This window comes from Bos grunniens, chromosome 28 (assembly GCF_055505025.1).
Source record: "Bos grunniens cultivar Pamir isolate PY7600 chromosome 28, Bosgru_T2T1.0, whole genome shotgun sequence".
Classification (NCBI taxonomy): Eukaryota; Metazoa; Chordata; class Mammalia; order Artiodactyla; family Bovidae; genus Bos; species Bos grunniens.
This window is the reverse complement of record NC_141192.1, coordinates 33,458,515-33,464,514: the sequence shown is the minus strand read 5'-3', so window position 1 is coordinate 33,464,514 and position 6,000 is coordinate 33,458,515. Positions and strand designations below refer to the sequence as shown.

At 45.4% G+C, this 6,000-nt stretch overlaps 1 protein-coding gene across 4 annotated transcripts in view; it reads left to right on the top strand.

The window, feature by feature from the left end:
- Positions 1 to 295: 295 nt before the first annotated feature.
- The window catches only part of LOC147343118 (zinc finger protein 33B-like), a 109,042-nt gene continuing 103,337 nt past the window's right edge, over positions 296 to 6,000 (top strand). Inside the window, exon 1 of one of the 4 annotated variants that reach the window (XM_086381502.1) lies at positions 296 to 449. The gene's annotated coding sequence lies outside the window, so the exon portion shown is untranslated. The remainder of the gene's footprint in view (positions 450 to 6,000) is intronic. The other 3 variants (XM_086381508.1, XM_086381495.1, XR_015156661.1) reach the window with 3 other exon arrangements.

The following is a 6,000-nucleotide window of genomic DNA, read 5'->3' as shown; positions in this document are numbered from 1 at the left end:
TGCCCCTGCCAAGGCTGGGAAAAAAAAAAAAAACCACTAAATAAAACTCCACAGGGTAAAACGTATTATTGACTGAAAATTTATAGAACAAATATATAATTTTGGTACCTATTATCAAAGAAATCTTACAAAGACAGAATCTGTAGTCATGAAATTATGATTAGGATAAGAAAACTTGACATTAATTTTTTTTTAAAAAAATGATATCAAGTCAAACACTAAGGAAATGTAAAATAAGGATATTCTAGCCAGGAGTCCTGAGGCTGACAGACGCCCCTCCCCGCCCCACCGGCCCAGGAGCGAGTGCGCAGGCGTGAGCGGCGGCAGGTGCGAGGGCGGAGGCGCAGAGACGTCTGAGCTCGCGAGGACCCGTCCTGAGGGAAGGGAAGTTGGAGACTGAGTCGGTCCCCACGGCGGGACGCACGGACCAGGGAGCGGCGCAGACACGAGTAAGTGCATCTCTACCGCAGCCCCTCACCGCGCGCCCCCGCCTGCCCAACGGCCAACGGCGCCCGACTCCTCCAGCCCCGAGGAGCGCGAGCCTCCCTCGGTCCTCGGCTCCCGGGTCGCCGCCACCGGCCACAGTGTGAGGACTCCGGGCCCGGGCCCCAAGGCGGCCGTGGAGCGGGGGGTGTCCCGCGCGCTCGCAGCCCTCCCTGCTCGGCGCCCCTCGAGTCTCCTTGCGGCGGGGCTGCCCCACGACCGCGGCGGGGGGCGGCCTCTGGGTCTGCGGACGCCGCCTGGGCCCTGTAGTCGCCGCGGGCTCGCGGATCCGGGAGTGGGAGGTACCGCCGAGGAGCCCGAAGTTGGGGCCGCCGGGCGTGCGTGTCGGGCGCGGTGGGTCCGCAGGTGTGAAGGGATCTCTGCTCCTGGGATGCGCGCGGGTGATGGGGGCGCACAGCTCGGGGATCCTGTTCGCTGGCCGCCGGCAGCGGGTGTTCAGATGAGACTCGGTGCTCTTTCCTAAAGCCTTCTGGAGGGTCGGCTACAAAAGGTTAAAGTTCACTTTCAGCGTTTTCAAGCTTTATTGACTGACTGTGACTAACTCACAGAGCGCTTCCTGAAGGGCAATTTGTGACATACTAACATCTAAGAAAAGTTTGAAATAAAGCTATTTCCGCCTTTTTATGTTTTGGGGTATGGTGAACAGTTTTTCTCGATTGCATTAGGCTTTTCAAGCAACAGGGAGACTTTTGGCGAAGCTGCACTGCTCTTAAGTTAAATGGTGACGGTTTAGTCGGTAAGTCGTGTCCCACCTCTTGCGACCCCATGGACTGTAGCCATTCAGGCTCCCCTGTCTGTGGAATTCTCCAAGCAAGAATACTCGAGTGGGTTGCCATTTGCTTCTCCAGATCTTCCCGACCCAGGAATCAAACCCGAGTCTCCGGCATTGCAGGCAGATTCTTCACCTACTAGGGAAGCTTCTAAGTTAAATGAGCATTTAAAAAATACTTCTTTGAGCAGTTACCATAGACGCTAAAATATTTGAGAACTCTAGTTATAGTAATGGGCGTGGTTTCTTTGGTTTTTTGTTTGGTTTGGGGGCGTTTCTTTGGTTTTTTGTTGTTGGTTGGCTGTATTTGAGATTTTTGAATTTTTTTTTTGGGGGGGTGGGAGGGTGGGTTAAATTTTGCATTAGGAGGAGATGATATACAAATCAGGAGAAATGTTTATTTCATGGCATTCTGGTATGCAGTGTTGCAGTTTAAAGTATCAAAGTTCAGTTCAGTTCAGTCTCTCAGTCTTGTCTGACCCCATGAATCGCAGCACGCCAGGCCTCCCTGTCCATCACCAACTCCCGGAATTTACTCAAACTCATGTGCATTGAGTTGGTGATGTCATCCAGCCATCTCATCCTCCGTCGTCCCCTTCTCCTCCTGCTCCCAATCCCTCCCAGCATCAGTCTTTTCCAGTGAGTCAACTCTTCACATGAGGTGGCCAAAGTATTGGTGTTTCAGCTTTAGCATCAGTCCTTCCAAAGAACACCCAGGACGGATTTCCTTTAGAATGGACTGGTTGGATCTCCTTGCAGTCCAAGGGACTCTCAAGAGTCTTCTCCAACACCACAGTTCAAAAGCATCAATTCTTTGGCGCTCAGTTTTCTTCACAGTCCAACTCTCGCATCCATACATGACCACTGGAAAAACCATAGCCTTGACTAGACAGACCTTTGTTGGCAAAGTAATGTCTCTGCTTTTGAATATGCTATCTAGGTTGGTCATAATTTTCTTCCAAGGAGTAAGCGTCTTTTAATTTCATGGCTGCAATCACCATCTGCAGTGGTTTTGGAGCCCAAGAAAATAAAGTCTGACACTGTTTCCACTGTTTCCCCATCTATTTCCCATGAAGTGATGGGACCAGATGCCATCATCTTCGTTTTCTGAACGTTGAGCTGTAAGCCAACTTTTCCACTCTCCTCTTTCACTTTCATCAAGAGGCTTTTTAGTTCCTAATCCTGGTTAAATCTCAGATTGGCTGAAGCAAATGGATATTTTTATTGAGAATAGTTTGGGTTTTGTTCTGTGGTTTTTTATGTGTTATTTTTTTAGTTCAGTTCAGTTCAGTCGCTCAGTCATGTCCAACTCTTTTCGACCTCATGAATCGCAGCACGCCAGGCCTCCCTGTCCATCACCAGCTCCCGGAGTTCACCCAGACTCACGTCCATCGAGTCAGTGATGCCATCCAGCCATCTCATCCTCTGTCATCCCCTTCTCCTCCTGCCCCCAATCCCTCCCAGCATCAGAGTCTTTTCCAATGAGTCAACTCTTTGCATGAGGTGGCCAAAGTACTGGAGTTTCAGCTTTAGCATCATTCCTTCCAAAGAAATCCCAGGGCTGATCTCCTTCAGAATGGACTGGTTGGATCTCCTTGCAGTCCAAGGGACTCTCAAGAGTCTTCTCCAACACCACAGTTCAAAAGCATCAATTTTTCGGTGCTCAGCCTTCTTCACAGTCCACCTCTCACATCCATACATGACCACAGGAAAAACCATAGCTTTGACTAGACGAACCTTTGTTGGCAAGGTAATGTCTCTGCTTTTGAATATGCTACAATCTGCTTATTTAGCATGCTTCAAATCATAATAGATTGTAGTTAAAACTAGTGATTGGTGCAAGGAACAATGCGTTGTAACACAGAGATGGGTTGTCTTTTTCTACAGAAATTTTTTCTCAAGTTAGCAAATTTCCACGTAGAACTCTCAGGAGTGACTTTTGCTATAGCAGTTTGGTCTCTGTAATGAGGAATAAAGCATATCATTTCACTGTTGAAGATAATGGCATATATTATAAAGATAGGCATCTGGTACATAAAAGGAATTCCAGCTTTGAGTTTGGTGAAATAGTGTCCTCAATGAAATGGCTTGTCTCTTTGAAGAGAAAAAGAGTAATAGCCACATGGCAATGACCAGGGCTCTTTCCCTACACTGAACACCAAGAGGAAGGGGAGGAGATGGAGTGATTTTCAGATGAATTGACGTTCATTTATCAACCATGTACCCTCTTTCCTTGCTGTTTCTTAATTCCCAGAGAAATTAGAAACATGGTTCCTAACCAGGATATTTGAATGGAAAAGATCCTTTCAGTTCCCAGGCAGGTACCTGAATCCATTGTATAAACGTTCATCTGCCTGTACCTTGGAAGTAACACTGAGAAAACAGTCTTCTGTAATGGGTGAAGTGGGCAGAATGGGAGGGTGGTGGAGCTTTTTGGGGCAAGTTTTCCAAAAGTTGGAGCAAAAGTGAATCACTGTCTTCAAAGGAACAGACTCATTAGATACCAACATTTGGACCTTAAGGTCTTTTGCAACAACATGTAGCTTTTTGTTAGTAAAAATAATCCAGGCCATAGAAAAATCCACGTGGTCAAATGCTTATTGGCTGAAAAGTAATGAAAGAAAAAGAACATTCTGAAGATTTTTAATACCTGGTATTTGATCCAGGTCAGTTGACTGAGTACAAACTATGGTCAGTAAAGAAATCTTCCTGAGAGAATTTAGTCATTCAGCTGTGATGTGGACAAGAAACCTGCTATTTATTTGTTAAAAATTAATCCCAACTAAAATACTTTGTTAATTAGAAATAAATATGGATAAACTACAAGTAGTTTACTATGCTATGTTTTCAAAACAGAATCAAGGAATTAAAAGTTACTGAAGTTTTCTCTGGAAAGTACTTTCTCAACATTATTTTTCAAATATTGTAATTCTGATTGCAGTGTGTATGAAGCTAAGAGTAAAAAATGTTGAGGAATTGATATTCTCTGAGGTCAAATGACTGATTCAGAAAAGCAGGGTTAAATTGGAGGGTAAAACTATCAATAATACAAAACTGATGTATGTCATTTCAAAAGTACTAGGTTAAGGGCAATTTAATTTGATCATATACTTAGCATTCTTGTGTGTATAATGGTTTATGCTGAATTACCACACAACTCCCCAGATTTCAGCAGGACAACACTATAATTCCCACATCACAACGTTGGGTGGGTATTCACTTTGGGGAGACTCCTTCAGATGGTCATTCAGGAACCCAGACTCCTCCGATCCTATACCATCTCCATTCCCTAAGACCTCATCCCCATCTACATCCATCAGCAGAAGGGGGTAAGAATATGTAGAAATGCATATGGAAGCTTATAATGAGCCAGCTCTGGAAGGATACAGTTTCTCTGCTGCTGCTTTGGCCACAATCAGTTTCTGTGGCCACAAAAGAAACTGGAAAGTCTTCCAGCTGTTCTCCCCAGGAAGGGAAAACAAAGTTGTCAGCAACAGTGAGTAATTCATTTCGATTTAATTAGCTTTCACATCTTTATTGGCTGTTTGCCATACACCAAGCACTGTGCTAAGAGTGACCTGAGAATTCATTGAGCAGCATCTCAGTCTTGGAGGAGTTCTGAATCCCCAGGAGAGAAAACAGAGTATGAAGTGCCTGCCATCCTAGGAGAAAGGAATTTAGAGAACCCGCTTTGAAAGTTCAGAGAATGATTCTAGATTTGAAAACTGCCTGGAAATGATAGGATTTGGACTCCCATTTTCAGAGATGAACAAGATATGATTGTGAAAGAAGCTGGCATCAGGAGCTATAGAAACAGGTCCTGTGATACAAGAGACCATAAAGAATATTATGTCGTCATCATGCAGTTGCTAAGTTGTGTCGGACTCGCTGTGACTCCATGGACTGCAACACGCCAGGTTCATTGGTATTCCACTACCTCCTGGAGTTTACTCAAATATATGTCTGTTGGGTTGGTGATGGTATCTAAACATCTCATCCTCTGCTGCCCCCTTCTCCTTCTGATTCCAATCCTTCCCAGGATCACGGTCTTTTCCAATGGCTCTTTGCATCAGATGGGTAAAATATTGGAGCATCAGCATCAGTCTTTCCAATGAATATTCAGGGTTACTTTCCTTTAGGTTTGAATGGTTGGATCTCCTTGAAGTCCAAGGGACTCTCAAGAGTCTTCTCCAGCACCATAGTTCAAAAGTATCAGTTCTTCAGCACTCAGCCTTCTTTACAGTGCAACTCTCACATCCGTATATGACTACTGGAAAACCATAGTTTTGACTATATGGACCTTTGTTGGCAAATTGATGTCTCTGCTTTTTAATAGGCTGTCTGGGTTTGTCAGAGCTTTCCTTCCAAGGAGTAAGTGTCTTTTAATTTCCTGACTGCTGTCATCATCTGCAGTGATTTTGGAGCTCAAGAAAAGAAAATCTGTCACTGCTTCCACTTTTTCCCCTTCTGTTTGCCATGAAGTAATGAGACCAATGGCACCCCACTCCAGTACTCTTGCCTGGAAAATCCCATGGATGGAGGAGCCTGGTAGGCTGCAGTCCATGGGGTCGCTGAGAGTTGGACACGACTGAGCGACTTCACTTTCACTTTTCACTTGCATGCATTGGAGAAGGAAATGGCAACCCACTCCAGTGTTCTTGCCTGGAGAATCCCAGGGACGGGGGAGCCTGGTGGGCTGCTGTCTATGGGGTCACACAGAGTCGGAC